The sequence below is a fragment of the Tachypleus tridentatus genome, unplaced genomic scaffold, assembly GCF_004210375.1.
Source record: "Tachypleus tridentatus isolate NWPU-2018 unplaced genomic scaffold, ASM421037v1 Hic_cluster_2, whole genome shotgun sequence".
In the NCBI taxonomy this organism is placed as follows: domain Eukaryota; kingdom Metazoa; phylum Arthropoda; class Merostomata; order Xiphosura; family Limulidae; genus Tachypleus; species Tachypleus tridentatus.
The window spans coordinates 3,994,379-4,008,981 of NW_027467782.1; the positions used below are offsets into that span (position 1 = coordinate 3,994,379).

The following is a 14,603-nucleotide window of genomic DNA, read 5'->3' on the forward strand; positions in this document are numbered from 1 at the left end:
ACAGTTACGCCAAAACTGACTGAAGCACAATGCAACAACGCCATTGGTCGTTTGAAAGCAGGCGAATCTCGATCAGATGTTGCCAGAGCTGTGAAAGTTCACCCAAGCACCATCACAAGGCTATGGAATCGTCACCAGCAACATGGATCAACTTGTGACCGTCCACGATCTCACAGACCTCATGCGACCACGCCCACACAAGATCGCTACATCCGGTTACGTCACCTTCGGGATAGGACCACCACTGCGACGTCTAATGCCTCAACCATACCAGGGCTGCGTAGGATTTCCGATCAGACCGTACGCAACCGTCGACGAGATTCTTAGGGCCCATGTGCAACCCATCATGGTGAACGTCAATGACGTTTTTAAACATGACAACGCCAGTCCTCACACAACCCGACTCACCACTGTCTTCTTGAGACACCTAAACATCAACGTTCTTCCCTGGCCCTCCAGATCACCAGATTTAAACCCCATCGAACATCTTTGGGACGAGTTGGACCGACGTCTGCGACGGCGACAACCTCAACCGCAGACTCTACCTCAGCTTGCAGCAGCTTTGCAGGCTGAGTGGACCGCCATTCCACATGATGTAATTCGTCATCTCATCGCTTCCATGGGCAGGAGATGCCAAGCAGTTATTGATGCTCACGGGGGGGCATACTCGTTATTGACGTTGAGTGACGTTAAACGTCAACTAGTGAGCGTGGACTTCGCCTTTGCAGACTTTGGATGTTCAGCAGTGAATGTGCACATTTTTTTAAAAAAAGACATGTCATACAGAACTAACCGGAATAAACTTGTTAACAATATGTCTCAAATTTTGCCTTTTGCATTTCTTTTTTTGAATAGTATATTTTACGTAGAGGAGCAAACAACGTTTCGACCTTCTTCGGTCATCGTCAGGTTCACAAAGAAAGAAAGAGGTAACTGACCGGAAGCTGACCACATGTAACATATTTTCTCAACCCAAACGAGCCGTTTATACATGTATATATTTCTCTACAAGTGGGTTTTCTCGACATCACTAAAGTAACTTTTACTTTGCAGGTAACATTTTTATCAAACAAATGAAGACAACATGTACTACTCAGTACATTGAATCACTAAATTTCACCACAAATATATACTATGTACACTGAAAGTTTGCCAAATTTAATACAGATACACAAGTCGTATCCATACAGTTCTCTCGAGTTCTTCATGGCAAGTAACCGCATGTTACTCTTTTATCGACACATTTTTACTATTTAGTGTTTGAATTAATTATATAACAAGGAAAGTTATTCAACCATTGATGAAATAAAACATGTTTATTTTACTGTCAAAACAGGGGCAAACTGCTATCTTCAGTGCCGTATAAGGAAGTGTCATAAACCACGAGAAGGTCTTCCCCATAATTTACACCCTGGCAGGCAAACCGTAATTTTCACTTGGGGCACTCATCCGTGCGACTAAGTATGACTGGTACATCTGTACATGCCTGATTGACTACTTTACTTAAGCATCTGTAAAACATACATATCGTGTTGACTACTTCACTAATACCACTCAACAACATACATGCCTGGTTCACTACTTTACCTGAACATCTGAACATCATGCATGCCTGGTTCACTAATTTACCTGAACATCTGAACAACATACATGCCTGGTTCACTAATTTACCTGAACATCTGAACAACATACATACCTGGTTCACTAATTTACCTGAACATCTGAGTAACATACATGTCTGGTTCACTAATTTACCTGAACATCTGATCAACATACATACCTTGTTCACTAATTTACCTGAACATCTGAGCAACATACATGCCTGGTTCACTAATTTACCTGAACATTTAAACAACATACATACCTGGTTCACTAATTTACCTGAACATCTGAACAACATACATACCTGGTTAACTACTTTACCTGAACATCTGAACAGCATACATGCCTGGTTCACTAATTTACCTGAACATCTGAACATCATACATGCCTGGTTCACTAATTTACCTGAACATCTGAACAACATACATGCCTGGTTCACTAATTTACCTGAACATCTGAACAACATACATACCTGGTTCACTAATTTACCTGAACATCTGAGTAACATACATGTCTGGTTCACTAATTTACCTGAACATCTGATCAACATACATACCTTGTTCACTAATTTACCTGAACATCTGAGCAACATACATGCCTGGTTCACTAATTTACCTGAACATTTAAACAACATACATACCTGGTTCACTAATTTACCTGAACATCTGAACAACATACATACCTGGTTAACTACTTTACCTGAACATCTGATCAACATACATAACTGGTTCACTACTTTACCTGAACATCTGATCAACATACATAACTGGTTCACTACTTTACCTGAACATCTGAACAGCATACATGCCTGGTTCACTAATTTACCTGAACATCTGAACATCATACATGCCTGGTTAGCTACTTTACCTGAACATCTGAACAACATACATGCCTGGTTCACTAATTTACCTGAACATCTGAACAACATGCATGCCTGGTTAACTACTTTACCTGAACAACATACATACCTGGTTCACTAATTTACCTGAACATCTGAACAACATACATGCCTGGTTAACTACTTTACCTGAACATCTGAACAACATACATGCCTGGTTCACTAATTTACCTGAACATCTGAACAACATACATGCCTGGTTAACTACTTTACCTGAACATCTGAACATATACATACCTGGTTCACTAATTTATCTGAACATCTGAACAACATACATGCCAGGTTTGCTACTTTACTGACACGTCTGAACAACATACATACCTGGTTACCTACGTTACTGACACGTCTGAACAACATACATGCCAGGTTTGCTACTTTACTGACACGTCTGAACAACATACATACCTGGTTACCTACTTTACTGACACGTCTGAACAACACACATACCTGGTTACCTACTTTACTGACACGTCTGAACAACATACATACCTGGTTACCTACGTTACTGACACATCTGGAGAATGTACATGCCTGGTCTTCCAGTTTATTTATACAGCTAAACAACATAATTGCCTGGTAGACTACTGGTACATCTATAGAACACATATACACAGGGGAGTAGATTTTTTTACACCCAATGGGGAATGATTTTGCAATCACTTATGGGGACTTTTCAAGTTACAAATTGGTAATCTTTGATTACGTGAACCTGAAAGCTGTAAACATGCAGTCACAGAGTAATCTTGTTGCCACGATACTTGCATGTATACTTAGGCCTGCTGACTGATACTTACGAACTATCGCTTAGATCGAAAGCTTAGAAGCAAACCCATATTAAAGATGTACATTTTGGCTACTGAAAAAGCTTACATCTAGGCCTAATTATATAAGTCGATTGGTAAGAACACGAGAACCACACGAACAAACACATAATGAACATCTGAACAACATACATACCTGGTTCACTACTTTACCTGAACATCTGAGCAACATACATGCCTGGTTCACTAATTTACTTATACATCTGAACAACATAGATGCCTGGTTCACTACTCTTACTGATACATCTATACAACATACATGCCTAGTTGACTGCTTCACTGGTACATCTATACAACATACATGCCTGGTTGACAATTTTATTGGTACATCTGTACAACATAATGACTAGTATACTACTTTGATGATACATCTGAAAAACGTACATGTCTGGTTGGCTACTTTACTGATACCTCTGAAGACCATACGTGCCATGATGGCTGTTTCACAGACACCTTTGGACAACATACATGCCTGGTTCACTAATTTACCTATACATCTGAACAACGTACATTCCTGGTTGTGTATTTTACTAATACCTCTGAACAATATACATGCCTGGTTCACTACTTTATTTATTACTCTGAAGACAATACGTGCCATGATGGCTGCTTCACAGTCACCTCTGGACAACATATATTCCTGGTTCACTAATTTACCTATACATCTGAACAATGTACATTCCTGGTTGACAGCTTTACTTGTTTATCTGTACAACATACATTTATATAAAATCTGGACAAGGTTGGAGTCATCATTCAGCTAAAACAGTTTTATTTTTGTAATAGGGTGGTTTATATTTTGAATGGGTTGGTTTCAGACATTTAAACCAGTTTAAGAAAAAGCTTGATAAGCAAATCGATGATAAGAGTTAAGCTATGTTTTTAATATGATAAGATGATAAGAGTTAAGCTATGTTTTTAATATGATAAAATGATAAGAGTTAAGCTATGTTTTTAATATGATAAGATGATAAGAGTTAAGCTATGTTTTTAAGATGATAAGATGATAAGAGTTAAGCTATGTTTTTAAGATGATAAGATGATAAGAGTAAAGCTATGTTTTTAAGAGATAAGAGATAAGATGTAAGATGATAAAGCTATGTTTTTTTAAGAGATAAGATAAGCTAGATAAGATGATAAGAGTTAAGCTATGTTTTTTTAAGATGATAAGAGTTAAGCTATGTTTTTTTATATGATAAGATGAAAGAGTTAAGCTATGTTTTTAAGATGATAAGATGATAAGAGTTAAGCTATGTTTTTTTAAAGATGATAAGAGTTAAGCTATGTTTTTAAGATGATAAGAGTTAAGCTATGTTTTTTAAGATAAGAGTTAAGCTATGTTTTTAAGATGATAAGAGTTAAGCTATGTTTTTAAGATGATAAGAGTTAAGTTATATTTTTTTAAGATGATAAGAGTTAAGCTATGCTTATGTTTTTGATAAGATGATAAGAGTAAGATGTTTTTAAGATGATAAGAGTTAAGCTATGTTTTTTTTTAAGATGATAAGAGTTAAGCTATGTTTTTAAGATGATAAGATGATAAGAGTTAAGCTATGTTTTTATGATAAGATGATAAGAGTTAAGCTATGTTTTTAAGATGATAAGAGTTAAGCTATGTTTTTAAGATGATAAGAGTTAAGCTATGTTTTTAAGATGATAAATGATAAGAGTTGAGCTAGAGTTAAGCTATTTTTTAAGATGATAAGATGATAAAGTTAAGCTATGTTTTTAAGAGATAAGATGATAAGAGTTAAGCTATGTTTTTAAGATGATAAGATGATAAGAGTTAAGCTATGTTTTTAAGATGATAAGATGATAAGAGTTAAGCTATGTTTTTAAATGATAAGATGATAAGAGTTAAGCTATGTTTTTAAGATTAAGATTTAAGATATGTTTTTAAGATGATAAGAGAGTTAAGCTATGTTTTTAATATGATAAGATGATAAGAGTTAAGCTATGTTTTTAAGATGATAAGATGATAAGAGTTAAGCTATGTTTTTAAGATGATAAGATGATAAGAGTTAAGCTATGTTTTTAATATGATAAGATGATAAGAGTTAAGCTATGTTTTTAAGATGATAAGATGATAAGTTAAGCTATGTTTTAAGATGATAAAGTTAAGCTATGTTTTTAAGATAATAAGAGTTAAGCTATGTTTGTTTTTAAGATGATAAGAGTTAAGCTATGTTTTTTAATAAGATGATAAGATGATAAGAGTTAAGCTATGTTTTTAAGATGATAAGATGATAAGAGTTAAGCTATGTTTTTAAGATGATAAGATGATAAGAGTTAAGCTATGTTTTTAAGATGATAAGATGATAAGAGTTAAGCTATGTTTTTTTATGATAAGATGATAAGAGTTAAGCTATGTTTTTAAGATGATAAGAGTTAAGCTATGTTTTTTAAGATGATAAGAGTTAAGCTATGTTTTTAAGATGATAAGAGTTAAGCTATGTTTTAAGATGATAAGATGATAAGAGTTAAGCTATGTTTTTAATATGATAAGATGATAAGAGTTAAGCTATTTTTTAATATGATAAGATGATAAGAGTTAAGTTATGTTTTTAATATGATAAGATGATAAGAGTTAAGCTATGTTTTTTTATGATAATATGATAAGATGATAAGAGTTAAGCTATGTTTTTAAGATGATAAGATGATAAGAGTTAAGCTATGTTTTTTTAAGATAAGATAAGAGTTAAGCTATGTTTTTTTAAGATGATAAGAGTTAAGCTATGTTTTTAAGATGATAAGAGTTAAGCTATGTTTTAAGATGATAAGAGTTAAGCTATGTTTTTTTAAGATGATAAGAGTTAAGCTATGTTTTTAAGATGATAAGAGTTAAGCTATGTTTTTTTAAGATGATAAGATAAGATGTTTTAAGCTATGTTTTATGTTTTAAGATGATAAGAGTTAAGCTATAAGATGATAAGATGATAAGAGTTAAGCTATGTTTTTTATGATGATAAGATGATAAGAGTTAAGCTATGTTTTTAAGATGATAAGATGATAAGAGTTAAGCTATGTTTTTTTTATGATAAGATGATAAGAGTTAAGCTATGTTTTTAATATGATAAGATGATAAGAGTTAAGCTATGTTTTTAAGATGATAAGATGATAAGAGTTAAGCTATGTTTTTAATATGATAAGATGATAAGAGTTAAGCTATGTTTTTAATATGATAAGATGATAAGAGTTAAGCTATGTTTTTAAAATGATAAGATGATAAGAGTTAAGCTATGTTTTTAAGATGATAAGATGATAAGAGTTAAGCTATGTTTTTAAGATGATAAGAGTTAAGCTATGTTTTTAAGATGATAAGAGTTAAGCTATGTTTTTAAGATGATAAGAGTTAAGCTATGTTTTTAAGATGATAAGATGATAAGAGTTAAGCTATGTTTTTAATATGATAAGATGATAAGAGTTAAGCTATGTTTTTAAAATGATAAGATGATAAGAGTTAAGCTATGTTTTTAATATGATAAGAGTTAAGCTACGTTTTAAAATGATAAGAGTTAAGCTACGTTTTTAAGATGATAAGAGTCAAGCTATGTTTTTAAGATGATAAGAGCTAAGCTATGTTTTTAAGATGATAAGAGTTAAGCTATGTTTTTAAGATGATAAGAGTTAAGCTATGTTTTTAATAGCTGAGCCCACCGAGGGGAATCGAATCCCTGATTTAGCGTTGTAAGTCACATAACGTATTATGTGTTGTTCAAGATATTTTGTTTTCGTATTGGTATGATTGATTTTTTTTTGCAGAAAGTGTAATTATTTTATTTGATTTTCAAAACGACTGTCATCCATTTGCGCTGACGCCTTATAACTTTTAAGTTATTGTCAAGTTAAATGTATTAAATAACTTTTTACTTACTTTCATCAGGCTAAACGAATTTGTACCCGTTGTGGGCAGACAAACCACAGTTAACCCATTATGTAGCTTTGTACTTAATTCTAAACGAACGAATCTGTAAAGTTACAAAAGAACCTAAACTTTCCTACGGTTTGCTCATTTTCGCCTTTATTAATTGGAAAAAATTAATCACAAGTTGTAATTCTAAATTATAATCTACTTTATTAGGAAAAAAATATGCATATTCTAAAATAATTATGTGATTATGTTATGTGCTGTTTGTTTTATCTTATTTTGAAGGACACGTCCCTTCTGATATGAATGTTTATATTGAGTTTGTACTTGATGTGTGGGTTAGTTATTTTGATAGCAACCTCGGGACGTTTGATAACTCTGATCTTTATTCACCTACTATGTTAGGCCAGTTTTTAAAAAAATGCATGTTTAACATCCCTGCCTTCATCTTTTTAAGCAGCCTTTATTTATTTTTACCTTTGTTTTTTGTTTTTTTCATTCAAAGAAACAAATACTTCTGAATAAAAATGGTAAACAAAGTTGATTTGTTTTACCTTTTTTTTTATTGTAAATTCTGTCTCATTCCACTGGAGAAATTGAACAGATTATTTCTTTAAATATAAATCCTTTCAAAACAAGCAACAATCATGAAAATAAAAATATGCCAACTTTCTTTGAAAGAAGGTATTTAAATGCAAGTAACTCTGGTATATGAATAACTTTTCTACTGATTTCTGTATTGTACAGCTCATATTTTATAATGAGCTTAAATTTCAATGCATAAGGAAGATGATTAATTATTGCAGTTTACCCTTCATTTATTAAAATGTTCGTTCAGAACATATTGTTTCATTACTTGTTTCCCTAGTTCTACATTCAGATAACTATAGAGATTTGTGGTTCTCTGTTTTTGTACAGTTGTTTCCATAATCTTGTGTAAACTATTATTCTTCTCTCTTCCGACATTTTTTCTAAAGCTGTTTTCATTTTGAAGCTTGACAGTTCTCTCCTCAGAAACAACTGATTGGTTCAATAGTTTTCTGATTCATTGTGATTTATTTAACAATTGATTATGGACCCTACTAAGAACAATGCTACTTTAGATTTATTATACCTTCTAATAAGTGAGTGATTGATCCAGTAGAGGTTGGAGAACATCTGGATGCAAGTGGTTGTTGCTCTATTAGGTTCAACATTTTGTAACATATGAAGATAAGAAATAATAATATTTTGGTTACAAATGAAAAAAAAAACAAATTTTTGAAGAGATGATGCAAGAATTGTGTGCTTTGAATTGGGCAGTTGAGTTGAAGATAGTGGTTAGTTGAATGTTCAAGATAGGCATGTTTCCTATAGACAAAACAAGTGGCTACCAGAAAAAACACACACCATTATAAATATAAAAAACTTAAATTCACTTGAGTCTTGGAGAAACTTGGAGGTTTATAAAAGGTCAGTGTAGTTGGTTGGATGAGAGATTATGGAAAGGTATGAAACAATGTTGACTGAAAACATTAAAGTAAATTGTGAGAATTTATTCAAATATATTAAGGGCTAGCAAAACATTAGTATTGAAGTATGGCCTTTGAAAGGTGTTACAACTGCAATAGTTTTATTGTCTTAAAATGTTCTACAGTGATATGTGTACACTTGATGTCCATCTTTACAGAGTTGTCACAAAATGTTGTACGTGCTCTTACATAAGTGAACCATTTAATTAAAATTGGGTCACATTTTTTTATGCTTAAAATGTTGATAACCGCTGACTATAGATTTCTCTAAATCAAACACAACATGAGATCTTATTCTAGAACCCATTATAAACACACAACTTGTATACAAGTTAACAGACAACATAATGTGTCATTAGTGGATAATATTTGTGTAAACACTTGATATTGTTCTTTTCAATACTTGTTTGATTATATGGCAACAAAAGGTTGTGTAAAATGACCCAGACATATATCTGTTTGGTAAATTTATTGTAAGTTTGATCAAAGTAAGACTTTAACTTTTGTTTCCGAGTTGTAAAAAGTCTTCATATGATAGCAAAACATGAATTTTGTTTATTGTCCCTGGATAGTAGAATTATGTAAAACCTGTTATTAAAACCAATGCAACTATTGGATAGTGTTATTGGATAGCTATCTTATTAAATTCTACTTCTTCAATTTTACTAATCAAATTTAAACAATATTCCTCAACCTGAACAGTTGCTAGATAGAAGCTAGATAGAACAACATAACATTAATTCTGAGCTATTTAAGATAAAAAACCTTTGAATAAGTAAAAAGCTTGTCTCGATGTTACCTACCCAGGGCTTTGAAAGTAAGTTGAGGATTGGATATGTGAACCATTCATAACTTTGTTCTTGTTGTCAGCTAATGTTACTTTTCTTTATAATAGGAAGTGATAAAACTGCCTTACTAATTATAGACCCATTAGTCTTACATCAGTTGTGGGAAAGTTTTGGAAGTCTATTGAAAGAATTTTTGTAAAGTCACTTGAACTTTAGACTTTTAAGAATAGTCAAGATGGTTTCACTTGGGCAAAATCTTACCTTACTGAGATTTGACATTATTTGAAGAGGGTACAACATGTAGGGAAGGGTATAGATATGAATGCGGTGTATCTTGATTTATAGAAAGCATTTAATTAGGTAGTGCATAAAAACTTTGTTAAACAAGTAATATCTGTAGCTGTGTAGAATATGTTGGCTTATTGGGTAGAACATTGGAAGAAAGCAGAGTTATTATTACTTTTCATACTAACAGCACATGCATACTAACTTTTGTTACCCTCAGAGTAACAGTAAGTGCACACTGTAACTGATTGCTACCCAGTGTTATAAATAAATAGTTTGGTGGCCTATGGAGAGTCACATTTTCCCAAACCATGAGAGAAACCAAATGACTTGTCTCTATAAAACGAGACTCCAATTATGAAGAAAGAACTTGGTTATGTTTTTTATGCTATTACCTTAACCTGTTGTAGGTGTTTGAATCTAATGCTGACTTCCTTGGTCCACAACTCTTTGAGATATTTGCTCTTCTATATATTAATAGTATAAGAGAGAGTGTAAAATCCAGACTACATTGTGTCTGTTGACTACCCCGTTAGTCAGGTTGAAGCTGGTGTCCAGATGTTGTAGGTGTTTGAATCTAATGCTGACTTTCTTGGTCCACAACTCTTTGAGATATTTGCTCTTCTATATATTAATAGTATAAGAGAGAGTGTAAAATCCAGACTACATTGTGTCTGTTGACTACCTCGTTAGTCAGGTTGAAGCTGGTGCCCAGACGTTGTAGGTATTTGAATCTAATGCTGACTTTCTTGGTCCACAACTCTGAGAAATTTGCTCTTCTATATATTAATAGCATGAGAGAAAGTGTAAAGTCCAGACTACATTGTGAAGGACTTGATCAAGTTCCTATAACTATATGAAACCAATAGAAATAGTCTGTTTAAAGCTGAGATTTTTGTAAGTTAAACTTTATTCACAGTTGTAATGTACTTATTACCTGTTCTGTAGTAGTATCTTTACACATTACAGATCTGTGGACTCAGCAGATAGCCCTTTGTGGCTTTGCTATATGAAACACACACATTATGGCCATTTCCTTCAATGCTATACATTCATTACAAGTATTTATTGTTTTGTTTTTCTTCACATATAATCATGAAATTTTAAACATTGCATGATATTTTTGAAAAGATGGCCCAGAACTTCTCTTCCCTCCTGAATGATACCATATTGCGGGTAGCTCGTGGTCAGAGGACGGAGTTCACTCCAGTTTGGGTAATGAGACAAGCAGGACGGTACCTGCCAGAATTTCGTGAAATAAGAAAAGATTTCAGTTTTTTTTTTAACTTTGCATGACTCCTGAACTTGCTTGCCAGGTCACATTACAACCAATAAATCGTTTTAACCAAGATGCAGCCATAATATTCTCTGATATTTTAGTCATACCACAAGCACTAGGCATGGCAGTCGATATGCTTCCTGGTGTAGGCCCACATTTCCCCAAACCATGAGAGAAACCAGATGACTTGTCTCTATTACAAGAAACTCCAAATATGAAGAAAGAACTTGGTTATGTTTTTGATGCTATTACCTTAACCAGGCATTGGCTTGAGGGTAGAGTTCCCCTTCTGGGATTTTGTGGAGCTCCTTGGACACTTATGGGATACATGATTGAAGGTGGGGGAACAAAAACCATGTCTAAAGCCAAACGTAGGCTGTATGAGTGGCAAGTGTGGACTGTGATACAACTATGAATTACGAAAACTTTATTTGATGACTGGTGAAAAAGCTAATTTTGTCCAACAGCTGAACATTACTGCAAAGAAAACAAACAACTTGGACTTTAAAGCTTTGTTTTTATTAGGTAATGCACCAAGCCGTCTAACGGGACATTGTGACTTTTACTAAAATCTCAAAATTCACTTTTTTCCATTCAATAGAACATGTCCACTGCAACCAACGGATCAAGGTGTCATAGCGACGTTTAAAGCTTATTATTTTAAGCGAACATTTTCTCAAGCAAGAAAGGCTACAACTAGAGAAGCTGCACTATCTATGACTGAATTGTGGAAACATTACAACATCAGAAGTGCTGTCGAAAACATCAACGAAGCATGGTTCCAAGTTAGCAAGAGTGACACGAGAGCGACGTGGAAGCACGTTTTGCCTGATGGCACAAGTCATTCCTTCGGCTTTGAGTCCGAAATTAGAGATATTTCCGAAGACGTCATCAAAATTGGACACATTATTTATTTCGAGTCTTTGGTCGTGACTAATGTTCGAGAGTGCCTTTACACACATTCTCAAACTCTCGACAATGATACGCTCTTTAATATAGACCAAGATCGGGCATATCAGGAAGAAGAAGAAAGTCCAGATGGTAACGAAGGTGCTAGTGAAGAGCAGGAAGAATAATTTATCTTACTGGAACTTGAAACAATGTTTCGGGGAGTGGAAACTGCTATATACTTAATTATGAATCATGATTCAGACCTGGAGTGCGGTTATAAAATGTCATTCGATGTTACCGAGAATTGAAATAAAGAAAAAGAAAATGGTGCAACCAAGAAGAGATAGATTTTCTTTAATCAGTAACATTTTAAATTTTTTATTTTTTTCAAAATAAAATATTCTTTTAATTTTTCAAAATGACAAAAAATTCAAAAGTTTACAAATTAATATCGCTTTTATTTTACCTCATAACTATTTCTGTTTTTCTAACTAATCAGGCTTAATTATTTCTACTATGAAAAAATCCCTTATGATACCCACGTATCGTTATTTTTCCTATTGAAACTATTCCCCGTTCAATGCGGTTGTGTTTCCCACGCATTAACCGCCCTGTACAAGGTTAGTTTACCGTTAGAAGCGTATAAATGCAGAGACGAATTGACATCAATAACCTCGTTTCATTCCTCGGCTAGTAGCTGAAGTGTTTAGACGTGAGAAGTTATCGCTGCCATGTTGTCTTCATCGATCAGTTCAATCCTAGCGTCTCAGTTGACCCCAGAAAAACCAAAATTCTTCAGCGAGGCGGCATGTTACTGCAGCTTTCAACACTCCAGGACCATGCATATGTATGTAAACCATGCAAAGTAGATATTAACGTTCAATGCTCTCCTGCCTAAAGTTCACGTTGCCTGTATTCGATATTTATTAAGAACGTTCATTTGTCTTAACTCCTGCTTGAATTCGACATTCTCTGGAAACAACAACTTTCACGTAACTCCATGCTGCTCACAGAATTCATTCCAAGACCACAGCATTGCCAACTAACTTTGTTAAAGTTGTGACCGAAGACAAACAAGTAGCTGATTTTATACTTAAACACGGATGTACCCTACAGTATTTTCATTTTAGTGCCGAACGCCCCCAACATCGATCAACTAATCTTCAAAATGTCAAGTCTGTCAATCAGAGTACTTCTATTCCAGTAAGCTTCTCATCTTCATGTATGCCAATTATCTCTGATGCAAGCAGGAATACTTTAATTAATGCTAAGAAGAAAGACAATGATTCTCCGACCTACGTAGACGTTACCTTTCAGCAGCGACTCAAACCAAAGAAGACAGCATCCTGCCAAGCTCAACCCACGCTCATTAAGACTGCAGACGTATCAACCGCTACAAATATCAACATCACGTTCAGCAAGAAGACACAAACTTATGCATCAAGCTGGGAATGAGAGATTATATTAATGTACTTATCTTGTGAAATAAATGTTAAACATATTATATTTATAACACTACATCTAGTCCCATGAAAACTTTTAACAATTAGAATAATGTATAGCAATAATATTCAAACCAATTTATATGCAAAAACGGCTCGTTTGGGCTGAGAAAACACTTTACATAGAAGAGCGAACAACGTTTCGACCTTCTTCGGTCATCGTCAGGTTCACAAAGAAAACCCTTAGCAATCCCTTAGCACAGGAGGTGGGAGAAGTAGTGGTTTGCTATCTTCTCTCTGATAAGTAGCTCAAAATTAAAGATTGTGGCAGGTAGTTTCAGTAGCTTTTGCCATAAATACAAAATACTGTTTATGATTGTTTATCTTTGAGTAAAGGTTTGGTTTACACTTAAAGTAAGTGACTTATAAGCTGCTACTTTCTACAAAATCCATAAAGACATTTTGTAAACATAAACAATTACCACTTCCTCACCTACATTTTCTACAATGTGTAGTCGTATTTGTTTTCTTCTGATAAGTTCAGCTGCTGATGTCCAGTGCATGTCCAGTCATATCTAACAATGATGTCAGTGATGGTGTAAAGTTCAAAAATACAGAAATGTACATAAGTATCTGTACTAGCCTGGCTCAGTTTTTTTTTCCAATCACACAATAGATACATTTCACAACAGTTAAATATAGCTAAAGATCAAATTGTAGAGTCTTGAGTATCAATTTCAATTAGAGAATGTTTTAGTAAAACTCTACTTAAAGATTGGTTTAATGTTATACTTTATTTTTGCTTACTTCATGAATGAACCAGAATACATGTTACTAATAACTATGACACAGGTTTGACATGGAGGTGTAATTGTAATGAATTTCCACAGCCAAGAAAATTGTATTTGTAACACATGATGGGGTTGCTAATAACATTGTGCTAACAAGTATCAAAAGTCCAATGCTCACTGAAATTTTGAAACACTGTTCAGCATAAAATGCTTTAGTATTTGTTTAAGTTGCATAATTGATTATATTGCATAGTATAACTGAAATATTCTGCTTTCATACAATATTTGCATAACTTAAGTATCATTCTTCATCATTGTACGTGTTACCGTTGTGACTATGGCTTCTTTAGGGTATTTGTTATGACACCGCTAAATGAACAGTTAACAACTTTGGTTTCATTAGGGTATTTGATATGAAGCCACTACA

At 33.6% G+C, this 14,603-nt stretch overlaps 1 pseudogene; it reads left to right on the forward strand.

Moving 5' to 3' along the window:
* The first annotated feature begins 10,898 nt into the window (after positions 1–10,898).
* Positions 10,899–13,398, forward strand: LOC143243270 (uroporphyrinogen decarboxylase pseudogene; annotated as a pseudogene).
* Positions 13,399–14,603: the final 1,205 nt, after the last annotated feature.